Source organism: Rhopalosiphum maidis, chromosome 2 (genome assembly GCF_003676215.2).
Source record: "Rhopalosiphum maidis isolate BTI-1 chromosome 2, ASM367621v3, whole genome shotgun sequence".
In the NCBI taxonomy this organism is placed as follows: domain Eukaryota; kingdom Metazoa; phylum Arthropoda; class Insecta; order Hemiptera; family Aphididae; genus Rhopalosiphum; species Rhopalosiphum maidis.
Window position 1 is genome coordinate 302,594 of NC_040878.1, and position 20,673 is coordinate 323,266.

Consider the following 20,673-nt stretch of genomic DNA (forward strand, 5'->3'; position numbering starts at 1 on the left):
TCTATCAAATGTTTACTTTATAAAAACATTTTAATATTTTGTTTTTACTTGCATTTTTTTTTACCTAACCTTGTTCGGTTTTTTAAATAACATTTTTCAAAATAAATATACTATATTTTTATGTCACATAACTGCAATTAGTGCTGTTGCAACGAAACTATTAAGCAGTAGGTACCCTCAAAGAGCCTATTTTACCATAATTTCTACTAATAATACCTACTGTTGATAAATTGCAACTGCATTTTATTATTTGATCTGCATAGACTTGTGTAACACATATCATAATAAACACTATACAGTGACACGCGTCAGAAGGTACACTTGGTCAACGCAATAAGAATTCCAACGAATTAATAACTATTAATGCTGGAGAATGGCTTACTATAGAACGTGAAAACTTAAGGCACGAATATGATTGCAAATTGTCCGATAACGACTCTGTGCAATGATACACCATTGAAGTTTCATTATTGGACTGTTTTTATTAATAATTATATAATACTAGAAATTACTTAGCTTCAATAAAAATTATTATTGTTACGTAATGGCCATTCAATTGTTCTTTAGAATTAACTAAAAAAAAAGACGATCACAGATTAAACGCTTAAGTTTATATTTTTATTAAACTCTCTAACGCCGTTGTCCGCGGGGAATTAGAAATCCTATTTCAAAATAAAATAACGTTCACGCAACCCGATAGGAATATAGGTATAATTTATTTTTGAAATCGTGTCTATATCGCTGTTAAAACGATGACTACGGAGCTGGTTTCAAAATACGACATTTGTTGCGTACAAAATTAACGACGATGCGCGCGTTGTGTATGGTATAATATTGTAGAAACGGTTTCGAAAATATTTATTAGACACGCACGTGTTGACCATAAACCCATAACTTTGTAGTATATAAAGTACACACCACATCACAACGCACTGTATTTAAATGGTATTCTCAATGTGTTTAACTTGTCTTTGTATCTATCCATGTGGTACTTTTATATATCCGTATACAATAGCGTGATCGTTCTGTACATCATCGGGTCGACAAAACATATGTCCGTTCAAACCAAAATATTGTAATACTAACAATATTTCTATAAAGCCTGCGAGTTCGAAATTCGTGTTCGGTTTGTTTATAGTGTTTATACACAGTTCCGCTACAAGGTTCAGCAATTAATCTGATGTTTCGTCAAAATCGCGATATCACGATCACTCTGCCGTTTTGTTTTTAAATGCGCGCAAAGAATCCTTATATTATGCATATATTTATTTTTCGTTTAGTTGTATGTGTAAGTTAATCGCTTCAGTTATATCATGATTTCAAAGAATTCACTTATACTAACCTGACACGGTATGTGTGTGAAACTGATTAAAAATCTTTTTTTAATGTTTGTTTATAATATAGTATGACTTTATGATAGGTGTCGCAGTTGCTAAACAATCCAATTCGTCCTTCCCAACGACCGAAGTAGGAAAATTTTTTCCACACATTGTGTCTTTAAGAAGTTAAGATTTTATACACTGTTATTATACATAGGTACATCAACTATGGTCACTATATAAATGTAATTACATACATTTACGAGTTGGCGACTATCGACTAAACTAACAACTATATATTTATTTTATTAAATTTTCAACATAAATCACTATGTTATTTCAACTATACGGCTTAATAAGAAATAAATTAATACAAAACGAAGAATAATATTATTTAAAGTTTATAGATTTTAATGTTGAAATCGGTATTCTATTATATGGAAATAAGAGCCAATGTAATATGATAATATAGTTGTATTTATTATTTTTATTTTCCTAATTACTTTACATTTAAAGAAAACTACTCAATTGAAAAAGTTATACACTTAAATGTTATTGCTATAGCTGTTTAGTCTTCTCAATATTGATCATGTTATAAAATGATCTAACCTATTTATTTTATATTTACTTATACTTATTATTAAACTGCAAATTAAATCTAAATAACAGGAAAATCGTAGTTTTATTTACGATTGTTAGGGGAGCTTTTTGGATCTGCAGTACCTAATATAATGTATTTTGTACTACAAAAATGTTACCACAGTAGTGTCATATAATATAATAAAATAAAATAATTCCCTGCAGTGATTTTATAAAACGAGGTTGATAAACTAAATAATGGTCAACCAGTTTTTGTCTGGTTTATTAATCGGTTTTACGAACGTCGTTATCATCGTAATATATATTTTATATGTTTTTTTATGTATACGTCGTGCACGTATTATTGAAAAAAAAATAATATATAATCGATTATTAGGCCTATGTATAATATATAAAATACAGGTATGTACTTACCAATCTACCAGTTTATATACCTACCCACAGTACTACTTATCTACCTGCAGCGTATATTATCCCGTACCCGGCATGACAAGTGTATAATAATATTATACTAGTTTTTACGATGTGCATCTCTCGTAGTTTCGTCTATCATTATATAAAATAAATATATCAGGTGAGAATTTTTAATTTATAGGTATAGATAAAATAATAATGATATAATTATCGCGTGAAAATCAAAAACCAATTTGTTGCATGCGTTTTATGAGTGTAATACGCACCACCCTACCTACTTGATAATATGGCTCTAATACACGCGTTATTTAAAAACGAAATGTAAAAAGTAAAATAAATAACGAATACTAAGTTGTTAAGCCGTCATGCAAGTACACGTTGTTCATATATAAATTAATATTATACATGTGTATGTGTGTATTTTAATTTCGCCAACATTGTGACGGGGTTCTCGTGGGACACATATAATTGTTATCACATGTCTTAAGATAGAGGGATACCTACTTGAGTGTAATTCTCACATTATTTTTTATACTATTAAGTTTTACTATGCTGGTACTCTTATTTCGATCACTACGTTATAAACTCCTACATTTAATAATTATATTTATACAGGTATCGTGTTATACACTTATATTTTCACGATTAATATCCATTGAAGATTATAGACATCTATCTACTTAAAAGATGTATACACGGCAGTATTTTGAAAAGCCACTAGAATTAAAGAAATTTTAATCATAGTGTATTGTTACGATAAAAATGTTATAATTGCTTATATAGTTTTTAAACTTTGGTAATATACAGTATTATTAATAATATCATTACTGATATAAATCTATCAAGATAATATTGTTCGAGTCGCAAATGAAGAGTAATCGCGAAAATTATCATGTTATTATTTAAATTTAATTGACACAATATGAGAAAGCGCCAGTGGCCTACGGTCAAGGTAAATTAGGTGAACTGCAAATATCCGGCCAAAAAGGAAGAAAAAAAGTTTATTTTTTATTATGTTAATTGATAATGTGACTTATACATTGAATTACTATTCACTAATTCTTATATGAGTATTCAATTTAAAACAATTTTTCAGATTTCTTTGAAAAATATTAAATTAATTTTTTTTTGTAAAGGTAATTTCTTTACATAAATGCTCGTATTTTAAATTTGTTCAGCCCGTAACGTTATGATAGGATGACTGGTTGCAGTAGACGGGGATATCCACAATTTTATATTATGGTGGTTGAAAGCGCTGTCGATATTTTTAAAAACGTATTTCCAATGTTTTGCCATTGTAGGATATCGAATAATTATCGTTATCAATACACTTTAATTATATTACACAATTACTACATTAGCTAATTTTTTTTGGATTTAAACGAGTATTATCTTTCTTACACCAGAGGTAACAAAATTATAATATATTTACAACATTATTTTGTCTATTTTTTTATGATTTAACTCTAAGTTTGATTTTAGCGTTTATTCTTACTCAATTTAAAATATCACCGCACTCCATACATACTCGAAAATTACACAATACCCAACTCTCGTCGTGAATTATTTTTATTTTAAATTAATTGTTCCAGTTATAATACTTTTTTATTTTATCAAATAGAATATTTTTGAATGTCAACAAGCCATTCATTAGTATTTGTTTTATTCTAACTTTCCTAGCCTGTATTGATGATAAGTTATAACTTATAACTTATAACGTATAGTATAAAGTAACGTAAAACTTTTCTGTATGATATATTCGAATGCAATTTGGCAGCTATACCACCATACGCGTACATACACAAAATACGTATTTAACCGGCCTACAATAACCTAACCTTCGTTAACACAACGTATATGCATTCATCTTACACGCAATGATTGAGAAAACAACTCTAATATCCTGCATCCCCGCACCACTGAGCATACCTGGACCGTACAAGCGTAAATTAATTTTACTTTACGTCCGATTGCTCTAATGTTTGTAATATAGTATAATATATTATATTATAATTTATAATTATTGGTGTTTCTCTAGTGAATTTTTCTTAATTCGAGCACTGAACTTAATCGTGATATAGAAAAATTCAGGAATAAATTAGGCTTATCCAATGTCTATTAAAATAATTAAACAGAAGTGGCTAAACCATACTTTGGATTGTCATTTCTTTTTTCAAATGAGGTTAATGACTGTTTTATTAATGATTTTACGTTATTAATTCATAATTATATAAGATTTAAAAAATATTTAATAGACATATATATCAGCGAAGAGGCTAAATTTCCGCCAATTATTTACGTCACTAGCTTTCACTACAAATGCTTGCGAATCATAACATTCACGATTTAATACTGAGGTCTATCACTCATATCCTAATATTTATCGCTTTTTGGACGTACCTACTGAAAGGATTTAAAACAAAAATGTTAATTAAAATTAAAAGTATACATTTCAAATAACGGAATTCTACTATAAATAAAAATCGGTTCGAACAAATATAATAAGATGATTACAAACAAAAAATGTATTAAAAAACTTAGTTTCATTTTTAAGTTACTAGTATAAAAAAAATATGAGTAAGTATTATAAGTATATTATTGGTGTAATAATTAATAGGTATAGGTATTATTAAAAATGTATAATGAACTTGAATGATCAATGATTTAAAATACAATATGTTAATTTGTAAAAAAAAATACTATTTACTTATTTAAAAGTGGCGCAGATGACATAATGCCTTGTTATTTATATTTTTGTGATGCAAACTACAACCTTAAAATGTGGCACAAATTACCAAAATTAATTTTTTAGATGTGATGGCGTAAATTAGACCGAAGACAGTCTGTTCATTTACCTACTATATGTTTATTTTTATCATATATTTTTACTGTTATTAAAGTAATTTGTTCTACTGATAGTAATAAAATGATAGGAGTTAAACACTATCAATATAAGCAATAGTTTAAAATGAATCTAAATATTTAAGCACCCGATAACCTCCAACAGTACAAAAGACGTTTATCTTGTTATCTCTTACATTAATAATTTAACAACTTTTGAAGGGTTTTATCAATAGATAGTCTCCCTCATAAAATTAAAATCTGTTGTCATATTTGTGTGTACACAATCATAAATATTTATGAGTTTTCTACACACAATAAAATTTTTAAATATTTTGACTCTTTTTGAGCTATTTATAGACATTTAAAATTAAAATTTTTGTTTTGCTTTTATAAAATCAACCTATGTTTAGTATTGTTTTTGGTATACAATGATAAATCATTAAATTCAAATTTAACTCGTCTATTTTTTTTCAAAGACCCACTCAACACCTAATATACAGTAAAGCGGTAATCACTTGTAATAAGTCCACCTTTTAGATTTAGATTGATCTTATTGATTTATAATCATAGATTAAAATTATGTGTGTGTTTTTTTGTATCTATTTTGAACGTTGAGGGTGGTTATAAATAGCAATAAGTTGGATCTAGTTTGTTATTTTTTCCTACTTATGATATAATTTTAAAATATTTAAATTCTTTTTAAGTTATTTTTAGACATTTGAAATTTTGAATTTTTTTTTTATAAATGCCAATAAAAAATGTATTGCTAAATAAAATGCTTGAAAATTTAACTTGAAATTCCTCATAAGATATTAATTTAGATACCAATTAAAAAATATCAAAATTTATAGCCACATTATTTTTTTTATGTCTTAAAAGTCAACAAAATTTAGACATTTACCGAAAATTCACATTCAATTTTATGACTATTGGGTTATTTTTACAACATTCGCCCCTAATATAATAACTATTTCTAAAATGCTTATTATTATTTTCTTTTTTTTTCTTTTTATTATATATCTTGTGACATGTATAGTATACTTTTATTGTATTTAAATATAATTTACTAGCTGAATAACCCGGCTTCGCCCATATGCAGTTTTTTCGGTAAGTATTTTATCTTTTTCATAATACGATTGCGCACGTCTTAACGGGACATTATAACATACATTTTGGGTAAGATATATTATGTACGATTGCGTGTAAAACTTATTGCGACATTGCCAAATTAGGCATAATGGTATCATTTAATTTTTAACCCATAAAGTTTAATTTAGTTATAACTAGTTAGTACTAATAAATATATATAACATTAAAAAAAAATACAAAGTCATTTATGACTCGAACTAAGAGTTATTTATTCTTAATGCTCTAAAATGTTATCCCTACAATGTTAATTAATGTATATTAATACTATCAACTTATAATAAATAAATAAATAAATTTTATTTTAATGAACTTACTTTACGCCATAAACATTGACCGTAATGAAAACGACAACCAATGTAACTCTTAAAAATACATTGATAACTGCTTTGTGTGCACTTTTCTTAATTTCGCGCGTGAAATTATTATACAGTTAAAGATTAACACAATTTATTCAACGTATAAATTATTTAAAACTCTCCAAATGGCCTCATAAGTGTTTTTAGTTTTGTTTAAAAGAAAAAAATATAAACCAAAGGTAAATAAAAATCATTTTTTTATTATTACAGCAGATATTAGTAGATAACTTAACTACATATATGTGAGTGTATATATATATATATAGGTGAGAAATTCAAAATTACAATAAAAAAATTAGGTAAATATGACATTAATTATCTTAGAATTTATATTATCGTGTTATTTGACAACATTGCACAATCGTGTAATCGCGTGTAACACGCGCAATAATATTGTACCTGTTTTTTAGTATTTAAAATATTTTATTGCCTTAGAGGCTGCCTTTAAATCATTTTATTTATTTTATTATTATTATTAATTCGATTACACAAAAATCTTTGTATTTGGATACTCATAAAAAAAATGTTTAGGTCTTAGGAGGTCGTTATAACAATAGTATTACGAAATGGCGAAATAAAAACTCACTAACGTCTAAATTGATTAATAATAAATTTCTTATAAATTGTATAACATTTTAATCCTGAGACATTATACAAATTGGTAGAATAAAAATTTATCTATAATATCTTTATGATACAGTTTTTATCAATCACTATTAGATGGCTGTTACCAAGGTTCATGCCCACGTCGCTGAATCTAAATTCACCGATATCTCAGTTCGCCTAACAGATAGGTAAACTGGTTTTATATTATTTTGAAAACTTTCCCATTTCGCCGACGTTTTCGTTTGTCGATATCTTAGTTCGTCGAAGAATATACTGGTTTTATTAACTTTTAATAATATTCTTAATTCGCCGACAAGAGCCAGGGTGAATGTAAGTTCTTAGACATATTGTTTTGTAATTATGTAAATTATGGTACCAATAGTAATTATAACACATACCTATTTATTATTTAAGTATGCTTTACACGATCAATGTTACATTTATTTTTAATTCTTTATTTCAAAATATAACTTCGTGATTCGATTTTTATACATATAAATTCTTCAAATAATATTCTGCTTAGTAATGTGCAATTAAAAATGTATTTTATCATTCAAAATATTGTATAATGTATAATATGTACTACTCATTATATAGGTACACATAATCATATGTATATTCACATAAAAATATATAATATAATCGTATACTCATAGATTTATTTATATTTAGGTAATGTTCTTTTACCAAATAAAAATATCAATACTTATGGAAGATATTCAATATAATTAAGGAAGCTACCTTGAGAAATAATTTGACTTTTAAACCAAAAAATTTCAAATTTATTTTAAAGTAGGAATGATTGTTACCATTAGAGACTCATTTGGATATTAAGTAGAAATACAAAAACGCGGCCCTTTTTATTTTCGTCAAATAATATAGTACCAAGTACAACAATTTGGACTAGTACACGATTACAACGACGAAATAAACTATTCGAAGATTTTATATCTTAGCACTGACGCCTATATCGAAAGAATACATGAGTGTTAGTCAATTATTCACGACGAAGCACCAGTAAATAAAAGTAATAAATTTAAAACAATTTAATACTATTTTTATAAATATAATAAAATTAATAATTATCTTAATATTTAATTTTTAATTTTAGACTATTAACTGCAAAACTTGTGTCTATCATCACGTTTTGAAGTAGTAATAGTGCTTTGATTTTTGACATCAGCCACTCTTTGAAAAGGAAATTGAATCTAGTTGGTACTTTTGGTAAAGTAGTTGGTAAAAAATTTCCATTAGTTTTCAAAAGCGCCAAGAAAAACCCTGAAAAAATAACGGAAAACGGGGATTTTTATGCATAACTACTTTTCGACAAAATCGATTTTTTGATTTTGCTGTAACTCAAAAACGAATCATTGTAATTTGACCATGAAATTTTCACCAAATGTTTATATTTGCGTTATCTATTTACGATTAAATTTTCGAAATATTTAGAACTTTTTAAACTACTTATAGACTATTGAAATTTTCGATTTTTCTAAGTTTTTTTTTTTTGAAATGCCTATAAAAAAAAATTGGCAAACCCAAAAATCTTTAAAATTGTATATAAGGTTTATTATAAGCTGTACTTATAGTAGTAAAAAAAAATCAATATTAAATATCGGTTCATTTATTTATGATAATATTACTTAGTACTTAGTATTTATTTACTACTGTTAAATGTCAGTAGAAGTAATAGTCTTAGAAGTGCAGTGTAGTTTAATATTTAATTTAATATTGAATTTACAACAATATTTAGCCAGAATGGCAAACGATTTATTGTATTAAACAATTTTAAATTTTAATTTAAATATGAATCAAAAATAAGTGGTTATAAAAAATGGAAATCCTCAAAATAAATATACAGGGCCAAATTGGATTTAAACAATAACAATATTACTTTACAAGAAAAATCATTTTTTGTAAATATAATCATGAATCATACTCTATGATTGAACGTCAAGCCGTAAGTAATAATATCAAACGAAAAATATCCGAAGTCAATATTAAAGAAACGCCATCTAAAATAATTAGAAAAGAATTTCGTAATTTAGGAAATTATACATGATTACTGATTAATGATATTTCATATATTCGTAGACATTTATATAATAAAAAAAAAAAAACTAAATATCAGCCACCGTTTCCCAAGAATATTAATGAAGTACATGAACTTCATATGCTTATGTATTTATGAATATAATACATAATGGTCTTACACAGGCACGGATACAAGGGGAGGGCCATGGGAGCGATGCCCCCCCCAAATCACGAAAAAAAAATCAATTTACTTAATTAATATGTCAAACGATGAAAAAAATTAAATTTTTTTATGGTTTAGGATCTTATATTTAGTTTTTGTTTACATTAAATAATAATAAATACGTTGTTTAGCAGATAGTTTTATTTATAATTCTGTAATTTCCAATTGTGCCGACTGACGATGCTACGGATGCCGAACGAAGTATCAATTTTTTTTTTTTAATAACCCTAAGTATGTGCTTAAGAAGATGGTGTGATTTAAAATTAAATATATCTTGTTGTTGAATATATATTATAAATTATAATTTAGTAAAATTATTGAATTCTCGACTCACGTTGTATTGCCGCGCAAACCAAGTTTTTTCATTATTATTTAAAGTCTGCATTTCTTTGAATAATTAGTGATTAAGTGCGAGACCCACAACATTTTATAAATAATAGATGTATTTTAGTCAACTTTTTTCACACACAAACACAATAATAATTTATTGATACAGAGACAATTGTATAGATAACATTTACAATGAAAATTTCTTCAAACAAACATTGAATATTTCGAATCAATAAATACAAATTTAACAAAATATGTCGAATATTTTTCATAAATAAAAAGAAAATTAGATTTTGCTTTATAATTATTGTTGGTTTATTAATATTCAATAGATTTTTAATAGTTTTTACTAATTGTTCTTAAATAAAGAGTGTTCTTTTTAATGCACCTACCTAGGTTTTTTTATTAATTTTTAGTTATAAGTTAATTCCTTTAAAAATTAAAGAAATATTTATAGTAAAAGCATTGATTATGTATATAATAAAATTAAAATAATACATATATGATATATATATTGTACATAATCGATGGTAATAACTATAATATAATAATATAATTATTGTACAATATATAATTCAGGGGTGGCTAAAGTGCGGCTCTCTTCATCGACGTATGCGGCTCGCGGTCTTATTTACAAAAACCAAAATTTTAATTTTTTTTGCATACATTAATAAAAAAAAATGTTTTATTATTATCATTATTAATATTATTTTATAATTTCATATTTCGTAATTTGATATGTTTATCGGATGTTAGCTATCTTTATTAATTTTGTGGTATAAAAGTACAGATTAGATAATTTGGCTCTTGATATAATTGCATTAATATATGTGGCTCGCGTACATAGTCATGTTGGCCACCCCTATTATATATAAATGCCCCCCCTAATAATTACTCTGGATCCGCGCCTGGTCTTACAACGTAATATATAATATAAAAACATAAATTTTTTAATTCTACAATCTACATATATTTAACATATTCTCTCTCTAATTAGGTACCACTTGGAGATTGTTTAAAAGTAAAAATTGTTTTTTCTATTGTCTAAAGGTGTAGTTAATTTTATTGTTTTACTCAGACATATTTATTACAAGTGTATAGAATATGTATAATCACTATAATATACAACGATCTGCGGAGGTACTCTAGTTGAATGTTTTCATTATTATTATTTAAAATGTATTTTATATAGTGAAAAAAAATAATTTAATACAGTTTACAGCATTAAAATTATAAATGCATGTCTGGTTTCAAAATTATAAAAAACAATAAAACGTTTTAATGTTTGTCACCTTGTTTCCCATTGATGTTCTTAAAATCACCAGCTTATTATTATTTTTTAATATTCAACAATAAAATATTTGATGCTATACTTGTATAGCTCATACATTTTACTAAAAGTATTTCAACCTACCTATTAATATTCGAAGTACTATTATAACTCTGTCATGATTGGTTATGCACGGTAAATTGTTGGAAGTACAAATAAATGCAATGGTTAAAGTTTAAAAGCTGTTAGTGAATTAAACTATAGTAGTATACTTGTAGTTCTACACTTAGCAGTATGGTATACAAAGTACATTATTGTTAACTTGGATATTACTGTAACTTTTTATTTAGTTTTTATCCAGTTTTACAATATAACCAATTTATATAAACTGAGCGTAAAAATAATACCTTAAAATATGCTGTTACAATATTATGAAATTGATTACCTGATTTTACATAACTATTGAAATACCTACATTATACATTGATTTTAATATTGTATAACAAAACGTCAAAAAATTAACTTATGAATAATACATGGACCAGAGTGTCAAAATTACGTTAAACGCACAAAATGTAAAAATAAATTTCATTTTTCTTAGGTTTATATATATAATAATACGCATTATGTGACTGAGTTATTTAAAAATGTTGAACAGTTATTGGTTGCCTTATTATTCACATTTCAATGTTACCTACTATTATTAATATTCATATTACTATCCATTACTTTGTTATACATATGTATTGTGTATACGTTGTTCTACAATGGAATTATAATATTGTTAAAATATCACAGTTTATTGATTATGTAATAAACGAAATGTCTGAAACAAGAATTTGAATTCGAAAAAATATTGACAGGAGGTAATATATTTCAAGTGATTTCATGACTTTATGTAACACACTAACATGAAAAAAATGAATTATTATTTTTCTTCTCCTTAGAACTCTCTAATACTTATCTTGAGTTATCTATAAGTTCAGTATATTATATTTCAAGAATGTTTCTTGTGGCGTAATTATTATAATATTTCGGTATAATGTTGAGATAAATATAATAAAATGTTCAATTCTGCAGTACATATCTATAAAGTTAGGCTAGGTTAAGTTAGTGAAATGAAAATTTTATACTTCTAAGCAGGGAGAGAAAGCGTTTTTAATGTTCCATTTCTGTTATTGTTTATTGATTTAAAAAATATAATTACGGTTAAGGTTTTCGATTAACGTTTTCAAAAATGTTATTTTTCTATAATGTTTCCAAATAAAGTTTTGATAATTTCGTTTTCGTTATCGTTTTTATATTCTAATAAGTTATTATAGTACCGCGCAATATATAGGTAGATCGTAGATATTCGTATACGAATTTTGCGCGTTAAAGCGATCTGTAGTCACAGCAAAACTTTATTGACAATATTCAGCCATAGCATTGACTGTGTTTTCTTTTCTATTTTAATCGTCACTTCAATGTTTGTGTCCGATAATGTGTGTGTGTTCATATAATAATGATATTATTCTTATTATCATAATGTCATTATCATCATTATTCACGGCGGTATTTTGGTTTTCTATTTAAGTAGTCTCGGTAACGTGTCCAACGATCCGTGCGGCGTACACACGACAAGGCCCGTTTCGTATATGCATCGCGGTGTAGACTGTACACATATTATATATAAATAGTGTAGCGACTAGGAGTACGCGATTAACCCATTAGCAGCACTCTTCGTACAATTTATCGCGGCAATTATCCCCTCGTCGGCATCACACAGAATACACACTCACACACACTTAGAGTTATTTTGGAAATAATATACACCCCTGCTTACCTCCACAACATATTCGTCTAAAAAGCGTACTCACGGTGCACTTAACATATACTCTGACACACAAACACTGTATAATATACATCTAAAATGCACCGTGTTCAGGTAAGTGTATTATATTATGCAATATATAACACTTAAATGGTTACTGTAAATAGAGTCTTAGATCAGAACTGTCGAAACTTTGACTCTCATATAAAACACGTGCTTTCTGAATAATGACTGTAGTTGTTGAAGTATATAACTAGGTATAATACTATTAATACTTAGGTATCGAGTCGTGGCTTATTATCTATAAATGCGGTAGGTCGTGACTCTTCAAATTTTCTAAGTTAATCAATATTAAATAAATAAATAAATAATATACATACGCTTGTGTCACAGGTGTCACGAAAATATTTTTCTAAATCATTGGTATGTGTATTGTACTCTTACTCAATAGTATGTGTAATGTACGACCAACATAATTTACAGTATGGTCCATCGAGTTTTCTCATTTTCCTAAGGTTTGTCTAATGGAAATAAGGAGAATAATGATGATCCACTTTGTCACCTTACGATTAAAAATGTTGCACTTATTCCGGTTAACGTGAGTTATTACTACATTTTTATGTATTCCCTAAATTTTATAGACATATAAATATGATATAAATATATGTCTAGCCACTAGCCAGTATTACCGACTATTTTGTATTACTAATTAATAATTAGGATTAGTTAGACTACAAAAGTATAATTCTAAAACATAAAACATTAGTTCTAAATTAACTTTTCAATATTTACTAGGCTATAATGATATATATCATAGACAAATATATAAAATCAGGAACTCGTTTGTCATCAACAATAATATATCAATACAAATATAAATTATATAAATTATAATAGTTTAACTGTGTTTTAATAGATACATATAATCAATATAATATAATCCACTGTGCAAAAGAACTGTTACAAATATTCCAGTAATATATAGGTAATTTAATTCCATGGTAACATAACAATAAATAACTATTGAAAGTTTTTGGTAAAACATAAATAATTGAATATTTGGACCTAAAGCTTCAGACTGAGCTGATCAAAACTAAATTTAAAAATAATAAAATGCTGCTCACAATATGCTTTTTGTTGAAACCTTATGTGGTCAAATATCTAAATAGAAATAAACGTAACGTATATTTTATAATTTTTATAAACTTTTAACTGTATGTGAACGGATGTCGATCGGTAGTACACACTGAAAAATTACGCAATGAACGCGCGCGTAGTTTGGTAGTTCAACACAACGAACAGCAGCTACAACAATTTTTTCTGTCACTGCATTCTATTTTAATGATTAAAATAACATTGTACTAATCTTCCTTTCCAGACGAAAAGAGCGGTGGAGACTAAATAAGGGAAACTGGCGTGGCAGAGGCAGGACAGGTGTACGATCAGGAGACAACGCAGTCGGATGCCCATTGACGATCTTCTAAAAAACCCAGTATGGGCTTCCGCGTACCGTCGTGGCTAGGAAGAACGTACAATGGACATTCAGAATTCATCAAGGCAACCAGACTGCGACATCTCCTGCATACAACGCCCGATGCGCCGGTAGAGGTTACCATGGCGTCGGGGGAACCATGCATAACTGCAAAAACAAAGGTGCAAAAAATGAAGACCTATTTTTATTATTTTTTTTAAAAACATTTTTTTTAAGCTTAAATGATTATGACTAAATATTGTGTTATTGAATATTTTAGTATATTTTTCAAAAAATGTTAGTTTAAATGTAAATGATTATGATTATTGTTTTATTAACACTATTATTATATTTTTTAAACAATTTTTATTTTATGTGTTAATATATTGCAAGACTGACACCTTTTTACAGCAATACGAGCGTTATCATTTTTTTGTAGGAGTTAACACTATCATTTGTAGGAGTTAATACTATTTTTTGTAGGAGTTAACACTATCTTTTGTAGGAGATTACACTAAATTTGTAGGAGTTTACAATTCCCTATATAAATAGCTTAACATAAGTCAAAATATTTACTTACTATTAATTTTTTCCCGGGACTCAATTTACCGCTTTCAAAATGTACCAAACTTATCTCGGACTCAATTTACCTAGCCCCAAATGCGACAAGCTGAGCATTTGTTCCGTATCCGGTTGACAGTGTTTTTCTGCTCGTTGGTGCCGATGCGCAACGGCTCGAGCGTGTTCACCCTTTTTTCAATAAGCTTGGAAATGTTAATTAGACTAATTGGTTCTAATAAACAATAATATGACATGAGGTTATTAAATGTTTTACATTATAAATATACAGCAGTGTTATATATTATTGCTTATTGTAGGTATTAAAATATGCATACAGTTATTAATACTTTCCAAACTTATTGAACACCTTATATACAAAAATATAGTAGACATGTCATTTGATTTATATTATTATAATCAGGTATTAAGGATGTAAATTTAATGTATTCAAATTTCGAATGCTTTTTTTTTATTATTAGTACAAATATATTTTGCATAATAATTGTTGAATCATTGCGATAGGTTCTAATAAATAGATGATTATACTGTCATTTATTGATAAATAAAATATGTATAACTATTTGTAGGTAATTATTGCTTTTGATTTTTATTAATTTTAAACACCAATTAATACTTTAAATAATTACATTTTATTAATTTGAATGACAATAAAAGTCCTCTTGACAATTGGTCTTTCAAATTATTAAATTCTTTCTTTTAGATTCTAAGCAAAACGAAGAATGTATTGATTTTATAATGGTGCCAGTTTTTTTGTGTCTTTCATCGCCCTTAGAGTAGGTAGTAAAAATTTTTGATTTTCAACTTGAATACATTTTTTCTGGTAAGAAAGTGAATCTAGTTGATGATTGTAGAGTGGGGAAGTAAAAAGTAACTGAAAATAATAATCAAAAATTAGGAAAAAACGGAAATTTTTACGTAAAACCAATTTTTGACAAGAAAATGTTTCTTGAACATGAATAACCAAAATACATGAAATTTTTATCAAATGTTTGCTCTTTTGATGTTGTTTATTGCAGTTTTACATAAACGATTTTTTTTTAAATTTTCTTTCTATATTAATGTCAAAAAATTGTTCGCTCAGTTAAAAAGCTTGAAAATTTAATTCAAGGTTCCTCATAAATTGTTATTATAATTTTTTAACAATATTAAAGAGACATTGGTGAACATTTTTTTTTTATTTAATTATTTGAAGTTGAAGTTTTGATGAAATTAGATATTTAAACGAATGTAAATGGTTGTAATTCAAAAATATTTTTGGCGGAAATTTAAAACTTTTACATAAATATTATTAATTTATTATTTTATTTTACTCGTATTAAACACAATGACTTTTTCAAAACTTTTAGATTAATTTTATGCTATTTAAATCACGAACCTATTCAAACTGCTTTACGATAAGTCGTTATTAACTCAACATTTAATAATTATATCATTTAACAGAAATATATACCTTAATAATTAAATATTAATGATATAACAAATGCAATGTTTTTGGCAAAAAATATAAATCAACATACTGTAATACTGTAGTAGTGAAATAAATTGCTTTAATAGCAATATAAAAAATCATAATCATGAAATGTGCTTTAGTGATAAAGGCTGACAAACCTACCGTGCCTCATGATAGGGAATAGTCCGGGTTTATAAGTCGGTGGATTATAAGGCTCCGTAGTCGTTTATGTGATAGCCTGTTTCGGAAAATAAATCGTCCTAACTACTCTTTACGGAGATAGAATCATACTAAAAGTCGATGAATATAGTTTGTTTACTTTTTTATAGACGAGTGGCGCGCAGAGATCAATTTTCATCATCTTTCAGCAAGCTAAGGTAATTACAAAAATTCTATTACAACTGCGTTTTGGAACGTATACTTATACGTCTTATTGTAGTAGAATAATTTGTAACCAATACCTTTTTTTAAAGATTTTTTTTTTATATTTTGTAATTTTTATTTTATAATTTTATAATTTGTAACCTAGCACTCCTTTTCTAACCAAATAAACACATAAATTTCCATATTATTTTTTGAACAACACCAGTCCAGTCCACATGTTACTGAAGTTGACCGCTGACAGGATGTTTATTGAAAGAATCATTTCAGATACAAAAATGTAAAAGGTTAAATCACGTTTTAGGTTTTAGATCGGTCGATGAAACAAGTATATAGGAACGGGTGAATTTAGTCATCGGCTACAGTACACAATACACATGATGTAATATTTTAATATATTATATAGTTATTTATGATCGTGATGGTGTTTTTCCCCGTACGACGTGTCTAATTAAAATGATAATCGTTGAGTGTGCGTGCCATCATTTTAATTATTATTATTTTCACGGACTTCGTTCTGAGTATATCTACCGTTATTATAAGTGTATCGTGTAGGGGTATGGCTTAATAAAATTTAGCCAATGTAGGTATGTATAAAAACAATCGAAGTAGGTGTATGCTCGCAATAATATCGACACGTAAAAATATAAACTACCGATTTCAAAATTTTATCGACAGACGATATTAATCATAACAATGCCATACAAACTGTTGGATTCATTTATTTCCGATGTTATCACATAAGAAATAGATTGGCCATAAGGTAGGTACATTTAATATGCCTATAATATAAGCATATACTTGTACACAGACTCGCAAGTCGTTAATTTATTATTGTAATAAAAATTCATCTGAAATGTGTTAGATGATTTACGAGTCTGCACTTTTACTGCAATTCTTTTTCTGCAATCGTTAAATTATAACGTCAAATATGAAGGTATATACTATTTTACAGCGTGTGTGGTAAATAATTGCTATGAGGGTATATATATAATTATTATGTTATTATATTATATAGTCACTATAAGTGGACGTCGCAGAGGAAAAAAACTGACTGCGTGTTCAGCGCGGAATGTAATAGTTCAGAATATTATCGTAGCTATCAAGTACTCAAAACAAATACGATGATAATTATAAAAAAATATGTTTAGGATGGCTGAAACCACGTCGCCGCCACCGTATCGAGTTTCGTGACAAAGCGTACCGCCGCCGGCGCAAAATAGCCGACTCTAGCTGGTATACAACAATATTTGCTTTGTACATGTCGCTGTAATCTCGAACGCGCGTTATTCTTGTCAGTGCTCGGCATTATTATAGAAATGTGTATGTCACATTAAAGTTGTCATCAAAATCGCACTCTTTCAAACAAAGAGGCCGACCGTTAGATTTTCTTTAGGTAATTTATGAGCACCGCACATTTTCCCGAAATCTTAACAAACAATATACCAAACAATCGGCATTAAAAAACGAAAATATCTTATCTTATCTTGGACATTATTCATACTACCGATATTTTCTAAATATTTAATAGTTTTGGGATTTGTGCGGGTACGTTCGTTTGAGGGTTGGCTAATGGTTGATTGACCCAAACTAGTATTGGTATTTACTTAGTATTTGTATGGTTTTAAATTTTCTAGATTAATACATTTAAAAATATATTAAAGTTATGTGTACCATTGGTTATAAATGTTACCTATTATATTTATCAGCATCATGCCATCACTCGAGGGCTTAATTATATCATACATTAATTAAAAACAAACAACCCATTGGCAATTTCTATATAATTTTTTACTTTCGTAAAGTATAGAAAATAGTATTAAAAAAATCAAAATTTATATATTAACTTACTATTAATAATACATTTTTAACAAGTACCTATAAAGGAAAAGTAGCTTTATGCTTACCCATACTTAAATTAAAAATAACATATTTATACAAGTGCAACATATAATAGGTAATATTGAATAGTTATTAAAATATAATAATAAAATAAATTAATAATAATGTTTCATAAAGGTACAAAAAAACCCGTGTTAGCTACTTCTTTGATGCGTACCTAAATATCGTAGACAACGTTATTGTAGGTATAATTGTTACGTACGTGCACGTATTAATTTATTTAGTAACAAAAAACTCGTATACATATTAAATATATACTATCATATATATATATATATATATATATATATATATTATAGCCTATAGGCTCTGGTACGATATCACATCGTATAATACTTATGGGTGGGTCTATACGATTCTCCGCGTCGTCTCGTCCATCGTATGTGCGTGGAACATTATTTTATTTATAAGTATAATCCGACAGTGCTTTTTTAAGAACGCGGCCGCACCCAATACCCCCATGAATAATGCTAATGAACCCGTTGGAAGGAGAACTCGGTTCATAAATCATACACATGTTGTGTATAGATATATTTATATGGACGCAGTCGTGTTTTGACCGCCGACGCCGTCGGCCCCAAGTTTTATCTTATATATATTTATACATATATATATTGCGCGCGTGTGTGTGTATATAGTTTTTATTATTTTTTAGTTTTTTTTTCTACCTGTCTGACCCCACCACCCCTCCATGGACTCCTCCCAATCAACCGTTCTATCGTCATATGTACCTATATATTATATGTCTAAGCCCTTTCACGCGAGACTTGTAGTCGTTCAGCGAAATTATATTACACACGCGCGTCATATACATATGCCTACTATACTATCTATATCTCGTATACTATCGCTGTATATTATAATATATTTCCGACAATAATTGCTCGATGTCGTTTCGTTTATGCACACATACATATATACGCGCGTACACTTTTATACGAGTGTCACGCTAGCCGCGACCCACTCGCCTTGGGAACACAGTCGGGCTGACCATGTTTATATGATAGGTATAGGTATATATATATATATATATATATACCAACGACCTGGTGGCATATAATATAGCACAGTTGTATGGGTTTAAATTTCATAAAAATACGTAAATTGCTGCTCCGTTTGATAGCCGTTGATTTGTAGCCAATGTCGCTGTATACCATTTGGTCGGAACTCGGCATACAAAATATAATATAATATTAATCTCCTCTTCTCCGCATCAAATAACCACCAAAGTCGTATGGCGTTATTAATATATTTTCTCTCTGAAGACTATCCTTAGAAACTGATATAATGTATTTTTAATTTTTAAACTATTTAGCTATATTATAATTTATAAAAAAGTCAATAAAACCACTCAAATATAGTTCATTACGATATTTTAATATATTAAACGTAGGTATTAGATAGGTAAAAGGTTAGATCAATAATTATACGCAACGAACGGTTATCCGCGCGTTAATATATTATTTCGTCGCTTTTGTATATGTATACTTAATATTTTTAAGCATTTCTAGGAATTTTAATATAATAATGGAATTTTCTTAACATACTGTATTTCAAAATAAATTTAAAATAATACTAGTAAAGTGATATACTCGTAATTTGGTATAGTTTTTTCAATATAAATTACTATTAAATTTGTAAATTTTTCCTTAGCCATAGTAAAACGTAGCGATATTTAATACTTTCCATCGCGAATAAATGCCTTTCACTGGACATTATTATGCATAAAGAAAATTAATTCAATACAGAGGAGTTTATAATAATGCAGAAATATACATTGATCTACATACCCACAGCATTTCTAAATGTAAATTGTACTTTTAATAAAAATATTTAGATGTAAATAGATTTTTTTGCTACAGACTAATTTTTTTGTTTTTAGACAACGAGTATTTGCATCAATATAAAAAAGATTTTAAAAATGTATTA

General features: G+C 27.4%; 1 protein-coding gene across 1 annotated transcript in view; it reads left to right on the forward strand.

The window, feature by feature from the left end:
• LOC113551869 overlaps positions 1-14,448 on the forward strand; it is a 60,597-nt gene extending 46,149 nt beyond the window's left edge. The window contains exon 5 of the mRNA XM_026954418.1: positions 14,337-14,448. The gene's annotated coding sequence lies outside the window, so the exon portion shown is untranslated. The remainder of the gene's footprint in view (positions 1-14,336) is intronic.
• The last annotated feature ends 6,225 nt before the right edge of the window (positions 14,449-20,673 follow it).